Below are 19,197 nucleotides of genomic sequence, written 5' to 3'. Positions count from 1 at the left end.
ATTAAGCATACCAGTTACCTTTTCACACAGTACCAATACTCCACTAAGAAATACACAGCAAAGTAAACTGGCAAAAATACAAAAAGACACACGCAAACCTGTAAGTGCAAGAATGAATGAAAATGCAGACTGGAATCGCGCCAAGGGCTGTCATATCAGAAAAATGAGCCCAACGTATTAATGAAGCAAAATACTGTGAAATGGAGTGAGGGAAGTTTCCGTACATGAGCAGAAAGTGATGTCTACGGTATGGTGGTAAGTGGGAGGAAAAGCACGCTGTCCTTTATTTAAGAATGGCATGATATATACATGCTTTTAATCTCCAAAATAACATAATTCCTACATATAATGTAAAACATAAAGGGATCAAATAGGATATGTTAAGTAATGTAAGTGACAAGAATGTTTTCCAAGTAATATATATTACAATAAAAAGACAAAACTATTATCTTGGGGTTATTGGGTGGAAGTCAAACTTTCACTGTGCCTTGTTACGATTGTAGATTTTACTTTCAAACCCTGTGAAACTAACTTAAAAAGCATTCGGTCTCTCAAATTCCAAATTCTCAAATTCTAAAGTCTCAAATTCCAAATTCCAAATGATCTTACAATATATAACCTATTAGTGGTATAACCACATGGAGATTTAACAAATCCAAGTGACTTCAGTTATGATAATTTGGTAAAAGTAACAGTAAAAACTACAAATTCTTCCAGAAGCTGCCTTAATGGGAGTAGTGTTGGCATTCTGTGAGACCGCTGTGTATACATTGTGGATAAAACAGACAAGAACTTACGTTATTTGTCCATGCTAACATGATAACATTTTCAGTGTCCTTAAGAATTTGGACTTGAAACATGGAGGGAAAAATTTACAGAAGGAAGCTGGAAGGGACTAGTAGAAATTTTAGGTCTGATTGTTAATGGAACTATCATGATAATTCATACTTCATATAAATATATGTGACTATTATATGACGCTATATATAAAAGCAGAAAGTGTAAAATGACAGTTGATAAATGTCTATATTTAGCTTTGTTAAATGAAAAGGTCTAAGAGTTTTTGCTCTTTAAGCACAAACATAGTTTCAATCAAGGAAAAAATTCTTGACTGAATTTGCAGAGTATTTGAGTAGATGAATCGTGGTATTTTTATTGTCAAGAAAATGGCTATTCAAAGAGAATATTTAGTCAAAACTATTGTGCTAACTTGAAAATCAGTTATACCATCTTAGTGATTTTTCATTCAAATATTTTACTACCAACAACATCCAACATGCTTGTATTTTAGAAAACTCTAAAAATAAAAGAATGGTTTACATCTCTGAAATTCTTCATCTCTAATGACAACCAATTAATAATATGCTTTAGATTTGTATACACTTGAAATATTTTTACTGGAGAAAAAGTGCATTCAATTTTAAGAAATCTATCTTAAGCAACCTTGCTGAAAAATCCTACTTTAGTTTTAATTTACAAATAAGATAAATGTATATTAGGATTTGATGTAGCAAAAGGTTTATAGTCATTTGACTTTTTACAAATTAGAGGTATAAACTTAAAATGTTATAGAAAAAATAAGATAAAGAAGACTAACGTTAAAAACTTTCATTTTGGATAAATTTTATCTTCTCTTTAGCACATGTGAAATAAACTCAGTTCTTGGCGATGGCAGGACATATCAAATTAGCCTTCTTTTCTCTCTGGATCCTCTCCAGAGTACTGGGATTTCACTCAGCCTCATTCTTATAACTTTTGGAATGCAAATTATTTACAGCTGTAGACAATCTTCTACATGGAAAACAATGACCAGGTTTAAATTTTAAGGCAGAAATTCAATCCTATTCCTTAGTCTTAGTTTCTTTTGTTTTTCTAGCTATGAAGAGATCACTTCCAAGAATGAAAATGCACTATAGTTCTTTGGAAGGAGTTCCTATAGCTATGATGTAACAATTTGGAGGGCATGCTCATCTTGATGAAGTTCTTTTTTTTTTTTTTCATTGTGGAAACTTTCATTTTTAAATCCACTTTCATCCTCCATGTCCTACGATTCAAAGTTCTAACACTAATTAGCCCTTTGCCCATTTACCGGGAAGCTTTAAACACCCCCCCCCCTACCCCCAAATCATGTCACTTTGCTTGCTTGTTCCCTTCCTGCCACATCTTTACAGTCTTTCTCCCAGGATTTTATTGGTTCAACTATCAAGTTCTCTGGGAATGTGTCCTAGCTAACTCTCCCAAAGAAAATAATAAGCTTATTCTTTTAATCAGGCTGTTTAGAATGATCCAGAAAAACCTGGCTCTCCTCCAGTGTTAACATTCCTTCTTTTCTTGAGCTAGACAAAGGATTTCAAAATCTCAATTTCCAAATAAACATAGGATGAATATTTTGATTACTAAAATCGTTTATCAAGAGGTAGTCTATCTAAATGAATAATAAATGACTTGGTAACTAGCTTGGCTTTAGTTTACAAAATTGAGAACAAAGTCGCCCAGTTTCTTAGCCCAAGCCCATAAAGGAAAGCAAAATGGAATATTGGCCATAACGCTTAGGAAGAGAGCCAAGTCAGACAGTTTGGGTCAGAAAGTAAAAATTTTACCCATTGCTTGAATATTAGAAGTTATTCACAGCTGTGGATAATTTGCGTTCTACGATTTCTAAGAACAGGGCGGGATGAGGTGCTTTCTCCTAATTATCTGGTTTCGCGGCTGTGATGAGCAGTGTTTTGGGATAACTTCCAACCTTGCATTTCACTTTGTGCTGGCCATGAAAAAAAAAAAAAAATACTTCAGGAAAATAAACCCATTTGCGTGAACATGTCTTTATTCCGTGGAGTGGTAGGAGCCTCCCCACAGGGCGCTCATGGGCGCGGGGACTTTGATAGCTGGGCCACGTGCTCAAATCTGGGATAGGGAACTCCTGGATCTTCGAGGGAGATCACAGGAAAAGCATCTCATGCGGCTGGTCCCGTCCTCGCTTGTGCCCTCTGTCGAAACATTCAGCGGCCTCGGAAATGTGTAGGACAGACAAGAAACCACAGAAGAACTACACTGTGAAAGACGAACGCTAAACCTTCACGCACCTGGAGGGCCGACGCGCTTAGAGATGCTGACCAGACAGCGAAGAACTGAGCACCTTGAAGATTCTTATTTCCAAGTAGCACACAGGCGCCATTACTTCATACCAACTCATGTACAACAGTGGGAAGTTCCCTCACTCTGATGAGGGGCCCCCAGGGGACCCTCGTTTCTACTGAGGGCAGAGGTTTTGTATTTTTCCTAACTCAATAGTCACTTCCAGTGGAAAACCTATATTGTGTCGGTAGCTACCCAAAGGTACCCACAGTCTACACAGTTCAAGTTCTCCTGCTACAGCTCTTCCTGGTCCTGTAGAGCCAATGACCCCCACCCTATGTCACAAGCTCACCCATGTGACACCAGCAATAGACAAGTGTAGTCAAGATGTCTTCCATTTCCTCCTTTCCTTTTTGATGGGAGTTACCAAAGTCCCATGGTCAAGAGGAAAAGACAGTCAAGGAACACGTGTGTTGCGCCCCGAGGGGTGGACAATGACCAGCAGTGTCGGAGCCAGCGCTGGCCTGTGCTGGACACACCGCAACCCAGTGGGCTCAGGCCTTACAAGAGACATGGCCACAATGTCCCCAGGTCCTCGCTGCTGTCTCGACTTGTCCGTTCTACCTTCTTGCATTCCGACTCTAAGGCATCCCCTTCCGGGGGCTTGGGAATTGGCGTCCCCATTTGGACATCGCTCCTGGGGTACATCAACACCACCAGGCAGCTCCGGACACCAGTCTAGACACCAGTCCGTGCCTGGATACCAGTTTTAGGTGTGGATAATCTGGTCCTCGGGGGTAATCCCTTCCTCCCTCCCTTCGGCCTCGACTGTGAGCGGCAGCACCTACCCTGTGGCCAGTCCCGGGACTGTGCTCAGCTCTTGCTGGGCCCCTTAAGTCCTGCTTGAACCTTTCCAGATAGTCTCTGAAAACCCTTTTTAATCACCCAGCTGTAAGACTACTCGCACTTGTCTGGTAACATGACACTGGGCCTCCCTGGTGGCCTGGGATTAGTCTCAGCGCTATCATCACAGTAGTCTGAGTTCGAGCCCCGCCAGACGGCTGGTCCACATGGGGCGCAACAGACCTCTCCAGTCTCCCCGCTGCTCCCACAGAGTAGTGAGACCCACCTGTTCTGCTGCCCACTCTGTCTCTAGTGTACCCTCTCACCACCCCCCCATACCATGGCCTGTACCCTAGTTCTTGTATGCATAAGTAAATAAATCTTTAAAAAATGTTATATAAACTATTTGAGGTGTACCTTTAACGCATATTAAATCTGCATATCAGTACTTGTTTTTTTTTTTTTTAACGTAACCTTGTGATGACTTAGAATCTCTGTCGCTATAGAGGAAAAATAAGCTGCTCATGTAAAGGCTAATCTTCACAGAACTGGAACATAAAAAACATACGCAGAAGGAGACTTTCAGAAGTAAATTTTTGTCTTACAGGTAAAAGTTTCATGCCTGTATTTCCTAAGATCAAAGATGATACTGCACTAGTTCTGAGGCCATAACTTCTCTGTTCATCAAACATTCTCTGGCTAGGGGTTTGTCATTCCTTTGTGCAATCTCAGTCTGGTTTGGATGAAAAGAATCATATCACTTTGGTGACAAACTGTTTAAGATTCCTTTCTGAGCAGAAGTGAATACATCTTCCAACAACCCCTTGAAATTTCTTTTTCATAGAACAGGCTTCTCAGCTGAAAACACTGCAGACTTTTTTTTTCAGTATTTTCCAAATATTTTATCACCTCTTCAGGTGATGAACTGGATTCAGAGCTAAAGCAATGGCAACAGTAAGGATGAGAAATTAGGCGAGGTCTGCATCTTTGGAAAGAAGCTTTAATACCTGGTAAGGTCCTGAGAGACTCAATTGCACATCTGGGATCCATTTCTGAGGATTAAGACAAGATGTTACACAGCCCATATATCTTTAAAATTGTCTACGCTAGTAATATCATGGGCCCTCCCTGGAGGCGCGACTGGTTAAAGTGCAGCACCGAGGCTGGCCAAAGCCGCTTCAGCACGAGTTCAATCCCCGACCAGGGAGGTGACCCACATGGCGCGGCAGACCTCTCCTGACCCGCTCGCTGCTCCCCTCAGCAGTGGACTTTGTCGCTCTGCCTGTTCTGCTCCCCACTCTGTCTCTGGCGAGTCCCCTCACCACCCCTGCACCTCTGGCCTGTACCCCAGTTCTGTATGCACAAATATATATATATTGTAAATCGTCTACACTAGTAAAAGCATCAGAGGTCTACTCAGCCTGTCAGATGAGGCCAGCGATGGTGTTAGCCATGTGACTGCGTGTCCTTACAGAGGGCCACTGAGCGTCTCCAGAACGCCCAACAACCAGCATCCGCCACCTCCACTTGTTATAAAATTAAGAGAGGGGGGCTCTCCCAGGCACAACGGGTTAAAGCGCAGCACTATGATGCTGTCCACGGCCACTGCAGCACCTGCTCGATCCCGGCCAGGGAGGTGACCACCCATCGGGGCGCATCACACTTCTTCCTTGACTTTCTCTCTTGACCTTTGCAAGCCAAAACACCATCATTGCTTGTTCACGAGTCAGCTAGCTGTAGGAGGCAGCAGAGTCGGGGGGATCAGCTCATTCTCTGGCCCGTGGGCTTAATCCTGGTCCCAGAAGCAGCTGAGCACGATTTTCCCTCCCGAGTTGGCCACGCTCCATGTGCGACCAGGCCAAGAGGAGCCCAGGCTGACAGCCTCCGTGGTCAGGCAGGTCCCCAGGCAAAGCAGGGGGTCGGGTCCGGGTAGCCAAGCACTGCCCACTTCTCCCCGGCCTCCCACCGGGTCAGGCCCTCGGCTGCCCTCCCCTCCACTTCTGGGGGAGTGACTGAGAAGGGGGCGGTCAGGAGGGTGAGAGGCCATGTGTCCTAGAGTCCAGCACTGGGAAGCCAGGTGTCCCCCACATGGCATCAGCCTTCCCTCCTCCTAGCTCACTGAGCAGCCCCGGGGACATTTGCTGGGCAGTGGCCATTCCTGTAGCGGAAGAGAGCAAATGCCAGTTAGGATGTTCAGCTTCAGCACTCACTGCGTGGCACCCGATGCCAAGGGCTGATCCTCTTGGCCAGACTTCTGAGCCCACTGGTGGTCACAGTTGCTGCGTAGCGAATCATTCAAAGCGCAGTGGTATGGACAGTGATTCTGGCTGCCCAGAAGGACAGCCTGGATGTCTTGTTTCTGCTGTTGGACTTTAACCAGGGCAACCTGATCTCTGGGGTAACTGGAGAGGCGGGAAAGCATCTGCAGGCGTCTTCACACACACGTCTGGTAAGTGACACTAAGTGGTTGAAGATGTTGGAGGCTCAGCTGCTGCTGTGGCTCGAGCTCTCCAGGGCACTGTTTCATGTGGTCTGGGCTGCCACGTGATTGGATTTGATACACAGCAAGTCCAGCCTCCGAAACAAGTGCTCCAAGAGAAATGCAGCGGCTTCTCCTGACCTGGATCCAGAATATGGGAAACTGACCTCGACTACATTGGTTTCGTTCCAAGCAAAACGGTCTACCTCCCAGAATCAGGAGGAGGGAGCGTGAACCCCCACCTCTCCTGAGAGCGATATCAAAAGACTTTCAGACATGGAAAAACTGCTCCGGCCAGTAGATTTTAGTGTTATTTTGTCTCACAAGTGTCTGAATTACGAGAGCATATTAACAGGTCTCCCGCCCAGACAGAAACGACCTCTCCCTTCTATTTCTCTTCAGATTATATCAGAAGTTTTCATGCAATTAAGTGACAATAAGAAACGCCAATAATCAGTTGCAGAAAGGTACTCCAGGAATGGGTCCTCCTGAAGGTGCTACGGGTTAAGGCGCAGCACTGTGAAGCTGTCCACAGCCACTGCAGCACAGGTTCAAGACGGGCCAGGGAGTGACCCACAGGGCACCGCAGACCTCTCCTGACCCACCCGCTGCCCCTCAGCAGTGGACTTTGTCAGTCAGCCTGTTCTGCTCCACACGCTGTCTCTGGTGAATCCTCTCACGCCCACACACACACCTCTGGCCTGTGCCCCACTTCTGTATGAACAAAAAAAAGTTTTTTTAAAGTAGGTTCTGTGCAGGACAGACAGAGGCACCAGAGTCTCTTGTTGGAAAGAAATTTGACCCTTGAGTCAGTCATCCCAGCTTATACTCATGGTAGGCGGGAAAGCATGCTGGGCAGCCCTGACCTTGGGGGCTATTTCCTCCATGTCCGATCAGCAGAAGAGCTGGTGGCAGACGTAGGAAAAGGAACCTTACATTTTACAAATGCCATTCCTGGGGTTCAATATTTAAGATTATTATGGATGCTTTTGGTGCAAAACAAAGTTCCCATATTTAAAAAGAAAGGAACTCATGATAAGCTATGATTATACTGATGATTATCATACTCATGATAAGCTATGTCTAGGATTCACCTTTTATATGGACTTAATTAAAGGTCTTCAGGTTGCCACCCACAGGGGAGTTTATTTTCTGGTCACTGTTTGTCCTCAGACTGCCTATAGAATGGTGACGCCAAATAATTATTTCAAAAACATATTTTTCAAAAGTCCTGAAAATCCTCATGCAATGTGACTGCATTACACAGAGTTAACGTATCCTTTGGGGTCAAAAGGGCAGGCAGGCTATTTGGTTTAAAAAGACACTGTTGTACAAAGTGTGCCTGGTGACTGAGGTGATCTGTCAGCGGAGGCTGCCTGCACAACCTCGTGCTACCACACGATGTCCCCCTAACTCAGTCCTAAGGATGGAACAATATCAGAAATGGTTGAAAATTTTGTGTAAAAGTATGTTTTTAAGCATTCAAGGACCATCCTTTCAGAAATAAGTTATAAACCCAACCATCTGACCTTTGAAATAGGTTTCCATAATAAAATGTATATTCCAACAATACAATGTTCCAGAAAATTTTCTACAAAAAGTCCTATGTAAGAAACCAAAGTGGTGCAACAGATTAAAGCACAGGGCTACGAGGCTGGCTGCAGCCACTTCAATGTGAGCTCAATCCCCGGCCACAGAGATGACCCACAGGGCGCAGCAGACCTCTCCTGTCTCCCCACTGCTCCCCTCGGCAGTGGACTTCATCCATCTGCCTGTTCTGCCTCCCTCTCTGTCTCTGGTGAATCCTCTCGCTGCCCCTGAACCTCTGGCCTGTACTCAAATTCTGTATGCATAAATAAATAAAATCTTTCAAAAAAAAGCCAAATATTAAAAAAAAGAAAGAAACTAAAGCAAAAGTCAACCTACTGACTGGAAGTAGGATGTATGCACACATACATCCAACTAGGAACTAGTTTCCATAATATATAAAGAGGTCACATAATTCAACAACAAAACATGCCACTCAAGCAAAAATTGGGCAAAACAACAGAAAAAAACAAAGACACGCCAGTGACTCATGGGCACATGAAAACTCGCTCAATTTCCGTTACAATCAGGGAAATGAAAATCAAGATCACAATGAGATGTCACTCTCACCTGTGAGAACGGCCCATTTCAAAAAGGCTGAAACAAGTGTTGGCGAGAAGTGGGAAAAAGGAAGCTTGTACACACTTGAGGGGAATGTGAATTGGTGCAGACTCCATGGAAACCAGTATAGAGGTTCACCAAAATTCTAAAATGGAAATACAATAGGATCCAGCAAAATCTCTCCTGTGTGTTTACCCCAAAAAATATGGAAACGGAGCTTCCCAGGTGGTGCAAGAGGTTAAAATGCAGCACTATGAAGCTGTGTGCAGCCGCTGCAGCATGAGTTCGATCTCAGCCACCCAGTCTCTAGTGACTCCTCACTCACACAACCACACCTCTGGCCTGTACCACAGTTCTTAAATGCAGGAATACATAAATCTTAAAAAAATATGAAAACACTAATTTGGATAGATAGAGACACTCCTGTTTCATAATAGCATTATTCATGACAGTGAGGACACAGACCAATACCTAGATATCGATAGGCAGATGACCAGATAAAGAATTGTGGCACATATACTCAGTGGAATACTACTCTGCCGTTAAAAGGGATGAAATCTTGCTTTTGTGACAAAAATGGATGGAACCTGAGGTGGTTATGCTAAGCAAAATAAGTCAGCAAGTAAATAACAATACCAGATGTTTACTCACATATGAAATATAAATCACCAAAGCAAACAAGGTGGGAAAATGCAACAAACATCATTATGACTCTGGGGAAAATGTGATGGTTACCAGAGGTGGGAGGAGAGAAGCAAAAGCAATGTGGAGAGAGGTTGGATGGCACTAGAGCTTTGGTGGTGGCTGAGTAAAATGATCTGATTTAAATAGTTGTCCTTTATTCATAAAGAAAATACTAAATGAGGTGAAGCAAGAGTTAAGGAAGAGTTAAGGAAGATAATTACAGGATCATAAAGTGTTGTGTGATTTAAAATACTCAGTACTAAGGAAAATCAAACTAAAAAGATATAAAAACTCAGTTCTAAATTCTGGAGCATATCAGCAGTTGAGGAGGAAGAAGATCAACCCCTCATCCCTTCATACACTCTCTTCATCCCCCCAAGCTGCACAAAGTAACATGGAGAATGTCTAACTAAAATGACCAAGTGTTTCTTTCAGAAAACGCACCTAAGTGGTTGTGATCTTTAGCCTGAAAAAAATCTGGCAAAGGTTGACATTTAAAACTCTAAAAGGAGTCAATGGGAGCTCATTTTCAGAGTAGTGAGTGAAAAGGGATTGCTTTGACTCTGATGTAGCTTTGGAATGATAACTTCGTGTCACTACGCATAAAACCCTTGGCCTTTATGGACTGCTATTTGTGGCTTACATATGTGTAATGCAGAAAATTTTTCTCTAAGCAAGGTGATGACAGTAATCTCGAGCTATTGCTATCCTATAGCATTCCAAGCATCGAGCTGGGGGCTCCCTGGTGGCGCAGAGGTTTAGTTTCAGCATTGAGAAGCTATCAGTAGCCAGTGCAGCACCAGCTCGATCCCCAGCCCCAGGGGTGACCCACAGGACGCAGCAGACCTCTCCTGACCCGCCCGCTGCTCCCCTCAGCAGTGGACTTCTTCTATCTGCCTGTTCTGCTCCCCACTCTGCTCTGGTGAAGCCTCTCAGCAAACACCCCCTGCCCCAACACCATACCCCAGCTCTTGTATGTATAAATAAATAAAATAAATATATTTTTAAAAGCACCAGGATAACTGCATTGCTTGCACTTCAAAACAATCCACATCTTGGTACCTGCTGTTTGACCAGCCTCTAGAACTTTGAAGCAACAGCCCTGTGTCACACACCGGCTAGACAGATGTGTCTGTAGCTGTTTGCACTTTCAAAGCTAGGTATGGACTGTCACCAGGGCCTCTTAATGAGCCCCGAACCCCATTTCCCGGGGGACAGCTAACTATTCTTTGATCTCCCCAGGGCATAGGTTTACTTCTGCTGCCATGGCAACCCCTGCAAGCTGCTCCCTCTGACGTTTAAAGCTTCTTCCCGGTAAAAGGTTTCTTTGCAAAGACATTCTAGAAGCTCTCTGCTCTTTCAAAATTTGGCCTAAAGAACATGTCTTTGTCCATAGCGAAGCTTTATTACGAACAGAGCGTGGACTGTGTTAATCCTCTATTTGCCTGGGTATCTAAAACCTCCCCTGGGAAGCCCTTCCTCTAGGCTTCCAATTAGCGAACAGCCCAGGCCTGGCTCCTTCCATGATGTGCACAGGCCGCCAGTTGATGGCGCCATTCTTATTGCTAACAGAAACTTGAACCTCAGTCGCCTCCCTGGAAGATAGAAGCAATCCTCTCTGTTGTGAGCGAAATATCATAAAATGGAAGGAGCAAATCCACGCCACCTAGCATCTCTTTTCTTTTCAAATAAGTGAATTTACAGCAGCTGTCACCTAATAAGAAATGTCTTGTGAATTCTCAGCAGATCACATGCAAATCTGTTAATCCTCTGGCTCGCTCTGCACAGTGCGTCTTGTAGTAAGTGGGGTGCCTGCCTCCCTTTAGGGCCGAGAGCTCTCTGTGGGAGGTTCTCCGGCAAGGCCAGCCCCTCCCTTGTTCCACTGATGTGATTAGGGGGATACACTAGACGTGATGAAATCCCTTGCCATTGACACAAAAAATGTTTTAATTTAAATGTAACAAAGAGGTGATATAGTGCTATTGTATCTTACTAGCCACTCAGTCCTTTGGGTATCACAGAAGCTTTCATCAATGATGACATTACAGAATCTAGACTTAAATATATCACAGAAAAGACACCTTCTGACGCAAGAGAATGACCTCAAAGCGTGACAGCTAATCAGATGAAAACATGACATCCACGATCAATCTACTATTATTTTAAAAATCAGGGTCCTCCCTGGTGGCGCAATGGGTTAAAGCGCAACACAGCGAAGCTGCAGCAAGCAGCCACTGCAGCACAAGTTCCATTCCCTGCCCCGGGGTTGACCCACAGCAGCAGACCTCTCCTGGCTCACCTGCAGCTCCCCCAGCAGTGGATTTCATCAGTCCACCTGTTCTGCTCCCCACTCTGTCTCTGGTGAATCCTCTCATCCCACCCCCTTTCCCCACCTCTGGCAGGTATCCCAGTTCTGTATGCATAAACAAATCTTTTTAAAAATCAGTAAAACTTCCCTGCTTGCAAAAATATGAATGAGTCTAAGAATTAATGTTTAAAAGTCTTCAAAATTAAGAGGACGTTAAATAACCTAATCTGCTGATTATCTTGATGGAGCTCCAGACTCCTCCAAGCAGACAGAACCATGTGACTGAGTCACTCCTCTGTTGAAATTACGGGAAAAAAAATGGCAGAATAAGAGAAGAATTTAGGTCACTCCCCTGGGCTCACTCTCTAGACATGAATAACCTAATTTACCAGAGAATCAACTTTCTAAATTAGGTTAGCACCTTTCAACTCTGGGGAGACTTAGAAGGTAATACAAATTTTTTTTATGATCAAGGAATGTAGAGTATCAGCTTTTTTGTATTTTATATTTGTAATGGTTAAGAGAATCAGATGCATTAGATTGATAACCTGGACTTTGATCTAAAATAGGTATTAAGTAATTTATTTAAATAAAATTTTACATATTACCTTTAGTATTTCGTGTTTAGTTTCTAAAACAGGTTTTTGCATTCATAGATATGAATTCTTTCCCTCAAACAATGATTGAAAATTCCGAGGTTTCCATAACCACTAACAAAATGAAAGTCAGATATTATATTAAGGTGATTATTGTGAAGCATATTTGCATGTTGTTTGACATCTGCATTTCTTCTTTGATAAAGTGCTTAATCCTGCATTTAAAATTGTGTTGAATACTTTTCCCTTACTAATTTTTATTAACTAATTCCTTTTTAGTTACAACCTTTCATATAAATGCTCCAACTCTTGCCTTCTCATCTCACATCAGCGAGGGTGGCATTCAACATTTGTCTCTTTTCCTTTTGAACAGCCATTTTGTGTGGAATAAATGCTTCCCTATCATAATAGCATGTTCATAATACGTATGGCATGATGCACTTTTATTATCACAGCTCATTATAAATGTCACAATTCATCATATCATAGATATGCTCACATATTCTGCTATTTTTTTTAAGATTTATTTATTTATGTATATAAGAACTGGGGTATGGGCCAGAGGTGCAGGGGCAGTGAGAGGATTCACCAGAGACAGAGTGGGAAGCAAAACAGGCAGATGGGCTGAAATACACTGCTGAGGGGAGCAGCGGGAGACAGGAGAGGTCTGCCGCACCATGTGGGTCACCTCCCTGGCTGGGGATCAAACTTGTGCTGCAGTGGCTGTGGACAGCTTCACTGTGCAGAGACTTAACCCCTTGCACCACCAGAGAGGCCTCAATTCTGCTAAAGATTTTAATGCTTGCTCATTTTTCTCCCCCCCAGCATTGAATTATTGTTCATGATATAGAATTTGTATCCTCATTGATTGTTCTGTCTTAATGAACACTAAATGGTCTCAGCACGATGTCACCTTTTCTTCAGTTTCCCAGCATGACCACAGAGGGGTCTGTTTCTGAGGTCCATTCTCTCCCCTGGCCACATGGTCTAACCCCTGCATCAACACCCCACTGCCCACCAAGAGAGCTTGGAGGCCTGACCTCTCTCAAATTATCTTACCTTGGGCCTCCCTGGTGGCACAAGGAGTTAAAGCCCAGCACTTTGAAGCTGTCTGCAGCCCCTGCAGCTCGAGTTCCATCCCTGGTCAGGGAGGTGACCGGCAGGGCGCAGCAGACCTCTCCTGTCTCCCTACTGCTCTCCTCAGCGGTGTATTTCAGTGGATTCATCCGCTCTGCTCCCCACTCTGTCTCTGGTGAATCCTCTCATTCCCTGCACCTCTGGCCTATACCCCAGTTCTGTATGAACAAATAAATAAATCTCTAAAAAATAAATTACCACACCTTATTTCTTTATCTTTACAAATGTCTTGGATCTCATTGGACACGGGCTCTACTATATAAAATTTTAAATGGACCCATCAAGATCTTTGACTAACTTAAGAAGTTGATTGACACAAGATTGAGCCTATAAATAATCTAGAGGTTAACAAATACCTGTGTGACATTGAGTTTTCTACCCATTAAAATGTTTTGTCCCATTAGCTTTTGGTGTCTTAGTTAAGCAATATTTGTCATTTCCTGTCACATACTCAGTTTATTACACTGCAACATTTGTTAATAACATTAATCATGTTTTTTGGAGATGTTTTCTCCCTATCCTTATGTTACCCCTTTCTTTTTTGCTAAACAAGTCAGGACACTCACTGCAATAATTTGTAGGTGTGGTAACAATAAACTCCTCATCCTATTCCTCATAATAAAGGAAATTCTACCTTTACCCAGTAAGACTGGACAACTGTTTTCTACAGATTTTTAAGCAATTCTAAGGTAACGCCCTGTCCAGATGAGAACCTGTAATACTGGATGTTTCCATCCTGTGATCATAATCACAGATTTCTCACAGTGAGTCCAAGATCAGCCCAGCAGGCGGGCTTTGGAAAGGACTGTCCATAACTGGGGTTGACTTCTTTTCTGGGTCCTCACACAATGGAGAGAACTCTCTGGGATTCCTAGTCTTACAAAACACTAGTGCTAATATATGCTCCCCTCCCCACTCACACACTGACCCCATTTAGACCTGATTACCTCACCAAAGCCCAACTCCAGCTGTTATAGGTTGGGGATTAGAATTCCATTACGGAGACTTAGCAGCACACAATTCAGTGCATAAAAGCAACATCTGTCTAAACCGAAGCCCTTGGCCTTCAACCTCTGAAGTTCAAAGAAGCCTTATTACTGAAGCTTCCAGCAAATGTGACCTTTCCCAGGTGATTCAAATAAGACCTTCCCCTGGTGGCTAAAACAGCCTGGGTCCGATACTGCCCTTAGGTGGGGAATGATTTCTCTGAGAGCCACCTAGGCCTATGAGACTTCGGCTTAGCCTGAGGTGGGGAGCAAGGACATTGACTCCTGCTCTGTGGCATACCGGCCTCCAGTCCACACCGCATCCTCTCAAACGTTAGCATGGCTGCCTGCCGCTCCTGGGCTTTCCCAGGGCTGACCGACCATCCCTGCCCCATCAGTGACGATGACCAGTCAAGCTGCTGTGGCCTGATTCTCAGTTTCAGAAACAATAGCGGCATGCTGGCGCAAAAGCCGAGCGGCCTGGCTGATGAGTTGCCCTGAGCCCGCCTGCCGGCTCCTGGTCCACACAGAGAGAGGCAACGTCCTTGAGGCAGCTGAGTACTGCCCGAAACCAGCCAGACAGAGGCATGCGATTGCTGGCCGCTGAGGAATAAGCACATCCACTGGGCACACAGGCAGCCTCGGCCTGGTGCTGCTCTGGCTGGCAGGGGTAGCCCAGGCCTCTGCGGAGCTGCGGGAGCGCTGAGGCCGCTCTCTGGCAGGCCCCCTTCAGCCCGGGGCCATTCTCCAGGACCCGGCAGCCTCTGGCCTGGTGAGGCCTGGTGAAGTGAGACAAAGACTCAACACACTCACGTGGCCCTGGGGTGCTGGGGTCTTTGGTGAGAGGTGACTGCGGAAGGAATGCAGAGGAGGCATCACAAGACTGAGTCACACAAAGGGGCAGATAGAAGGGGCCAGTGCAGCAGCTGACACAGCCATAACATCAAGGTCAACCTGTGTTGGGGATGCCCCGGGATGCCTGAATATCTGAAGGTCCCAGCAGATAACAGATGCTGGGGTGTGTGTCTGAAGCTCAGATCCAAAAGGGGAAAGATAAAGACTTGCAGATGAAGGTCATCAGGAATCTCTTCAGATTCTATTCAAATTCAACAAACCTAGGCTCACAGGGAGCGAGACCCTCCCAGGGAGAGGCTGTCTATGTCAGGGCAGTCTCTCCACCAGCTCAGGGCAGCCACTCCTCGGGCCACCTGTGACTACGCAGGTGCTTCTTTCCACCGGCTCTCTCCCTCTGCGGGCAGCAGCCTCCCGCTTTATCTTCTCTTCCTATTTCACTCCAGTTAGTGATAGAGGCTAATATTAGAAAATTTAGGATGGAAGAAATATTAAGACCAGAAACTAGAGGTGGCAGTAGAAATGATGAATATAGTCCTTAAACCAGTACATAAAGAAAATATCATTAAGCTCCAGTTGCTACAACAAATATTCAAGTGCTTAGAAGTCTCCGTACACCAGAGGTAGGGTATGCAGGTGCCGGCCATTGTAGAGAATCCCTGTCCTTAGTCCTTACAAGCCAACCCGATCACCCCCTAGAAGTAATTAATTCCTCCATAGATAACAATTCCACGAGAGAATAAGCCCTGCCCATGAAGAGCCCTGTATCAGTGCAACTCCTGCCTGGCAGCAATCCTGCCCTCCGCCGGGTAGGTTCCTCTCTTTTTCTTCTCCTTTTCCTAATAAACTTGTCATTTTAAACAATGGAATCTTATCAGGGCCTCCCTGGTGGCCAAGGGGTTAGCGTGCAGCACTATGAAGCTCTATGTAGCCACTGTGGCACGAGTTCGGTCCCTGGCCATGGAGTGACCCACGTGGTGCAGCAGACCACTCAGCAGTGTATTTCAGTCTTTCTGCCTGTTCTGCTCCCCACTCTGTCTATGGTGAATCCTCTCACCCCTACACCTCTGGCCTGCACCCTAGTTCCTGTGTGCATAAATATTTTTAAAAAATAAAAAATAATGTACCTGCTCTTGCCTGTCTGTGCAAATACCTTCATGCCTTGGGGAAATTTGCTGTGTCTAAAAGGAGAAATCCCATGAAACTTTTCTTAAAGAGAACCCAAGGACACAACTCACTGAATCCAACACCTCATGAAAATGACTTCATGTAGAAGGCGCACAGAACCCTGTCTGAGCCCTCAGGTGACTAAGTGAGCTGCTATACTAGAATGCTTAGCTCAATGTCAAGTTTTCATCTTCTGGCACGATAAAATAAAATAAATGTGTGTTTGTCTTCTGTGCATGGTTTTTTTTTTTTCTGTTATTCCACTTCTTAAGGTAAAGTTCTCTAATTTTCATTATTTTTGTGTTCTAAAAGAGACATCTATTCTGTAAATTTCTTTGAACAGATTTTGCTGCATGTTGTAACTTAAAGCATATTTTCTTCCTTGTTCTCATTGTCTCTTAGCTTCAACTATTTTTTACAAGCATGTTTATATTCTCAAGTTTCCAGGTTTTGGAGACATTTTCATTTTTTTGTTGCAGATTTTCCTTACTGTGTTGTAGTCAGAGAATATATCAGTAATATCACTTTAGAAAAAATTTAACCAGTTTAACCTTATATGATAACTTTCCCCTCTGCCAAGTACATTGGAGAAGTAATGTACTCCTCCGCTGCTTGTTGAATGCAGAGTCCAGAAATGCCCTCCTAGTTTTCAGGCTTTGATCTCAAAAGTACTCTCAAAAATAAACCCAGATACCTTTTTCCCATGTCTGATGGTATTGCTTTGAGTTGCAGTAACACTGGTCTACAACACCGTGATTCAGTTTGATAGGGGCTGGGAGCGAAGACACAATGCATGGTGTCCACGAAATCTGCCTGCATCTTTTTATGGCCCGTCTACTCTGACTTAATTTTCCAGCCCAAGGACATGTCTGCAGGGTGCAGGGAGCCAGTGCTATCTGAAGACGAAGGCCATATATTGGGACGAACGTGAGGCCGGCTCTCCAGGTGGGTGGAAAGGAGCTCCTGGCAGTGGGGAAGACTGCTTACTGCTGAACCACTTGCTCATCTCACTATAAAAAGCCAGCTGGAAATGAAATAGTAAAGCAGTTCCTTTAGGGTGTTTACCCCCTTCCAGATTGCTGGCTACCTGGTTAAGTCGCAACGTAAAGATTCAATTACTGTGTCTGCTTTGTCATTTGGTGGTGGCAGATGGCCCGAACTCTGGTCTTTGGGTTATAGGTTCACCTCTCCTCATATATGTTACCACACCCCACCCACAGCAAAGTCACCCATAGCCCTCCCACATAGGAACACCTGTATCATTATCTGACATTGGATGGCTAAAAGATGGGGCAATAAAAGGAAGGCGATAACTCTAGGGCAGAAAGAAATCTTGAGTGTGGTATTACAGAAAGAACACCTGCAATTTGAGTCTGTTCCCGAAAACAAGTTTATCAATGTTAGCAATGAAGCAAATTACCTTCTCTGAACCCCTAAATTTACACTGGCTTTCTACTATGAGAATTTAGGAAAATCAAATGTTTACGAAATTTATGCTCTAAGGCTAAACTGCAGCCTCCAGTTTTTAAAAGTACATTTGAATCTGCTTAAGGGCTGGGTGTGTTGCTATATGCATAAAAGAAAGGAAGCCCAGAGCTTTCTGTCAACTGGATTATACTTTGACCTCCTAATGGCTAAGAATGACAATTCTGAGGGCATGAACTGAAACTAAGGTGAATTGGCTGTGACATCATAATTCATTTCTGTTCTCACTATGATACAGTGACAGGACATGTCTCTTGGCCTGCCTCAGATAAGCATTCTTACCTGTTGCATTGAACAAGTTTGTCTTCTTGCAGTCTAAGGAGAGACACAAGGTCCCTAAGAAGGAAGATAAGGAAATAACACTCTAAGGAAGTTAAACATAGGGTGTTAACAAAGCAAGTGAGCACCAGGCTGAAATCTCCCTGAGCCTGCACCAAAAGGACCAGCAGACCCTTTCCCCTCCCCTTTTTAAACCTTTATATAAATAACCCTGCCCTTTGCCAAAGACCAGGGCTGGGTTTCCAGATACAAGTCTGCTGCCTCGGTTTGTCCACAGATTTAAACTACTTTCCTTCTCCTCAAACTGTTTCCTTTTATTGGCTGAGGGAAACTTGAGGCCGGATGTGGTATCAATGACACATGTTCAGTAACTGATTGACTCTAAGTCCCGAATTGCGTCTTAAAGCACTGCACCTAAGTTCAGATGACAGCTGCATGCAAAACTATACGGCTGTCATCTTGGTGGTGCAGGTGTTACAGGGCAGGGAGAGGGACACCCCTGAACCCCCAAACCTGCCTACTCTAAATGGGTTCTGCCATCAGCCGCATCAAAACATGTCAGACTTTAATGAAAAGGGACTTTAATTCAGGGAGTATACAACACAGAAGACAAAGAATATAGTTTCTAAATCAAACACCTTAAATGACCCATCCCCTCGTGGCCAAAAGTCCCCCCAAAAGGGACTGGGCCCGGCCTGGGCAAGGCCTGAAAGCCGCCACGAGACTAAAGCACCTTCTGGCCAGGACCCATGGAAAAGGGTCAGACATGGCCAGATGAGTCTGGGAGGAAAAGAGCAACATCAAAATCAACATAAACACGGCCACAGTCACCTCCCCACGGGTCTCTCGCCCACATCTGCCTTAGCCAGTCCAGGGCCAGGACACAAGCCCGGCTTCTGCCTCACAGGCTCACTACCCCATGTGGCTTCCTCAGGGCTCCTTCTGGCTCTCCACCCTGCTTCTCTTCAGATCTTCTCTTCTCCCCTTTCTCTCTGCTCCGCTGCACCCTCCTGAGTGGAGCAGCGAACCTGGAACTTCCCCTTTTCCTGGGGACCCCTCCCCCCCCTTACACAGGGACCAAAGCAGCAATATCCCTTAGAGACTTATTTCAAAAATATTCCGAAAACGGAGGACCAAATCATCATTTAAAAAAAAAAA

The 19,197-nt window shown here is 44.5% G+C and overlaps 1 protein-coding gene across 1 annotated transcript in view; it reads right to left on the bottom strand.

Annotated features, from left to right (window-relative positions):
• The window catches only part of CCDC102B (coiled-coil domain containing 102B), a 239,920-nt gene that overhangs the window by 219,795 nt on the left and 928 nt on the right, over positions 1-19,197 (bottom strand). The window lies entirely within an intron of this gene.

The sequence above is a fragment of the Condylura cristata genome, unplaced genomic scaffold (genome assembly GCF_000260355.1).
Source record: "Condylura cristata isolate star-nosed mole 26May11 unplaced genomic scaffold, ConCri1.0 scaffold00016, whole genome shotgun sequence".
Lineage (NCBI taxonomy): Eukaryota > Metazoa > Chordata > Mammalia > Eulipotyphla > Talpidae > Condylura > Condylura cristata.
Note: the sequence above shows the minus strand (reverse complement) of the source record. Positions and strands in the feature narration are given on the sequence as shown.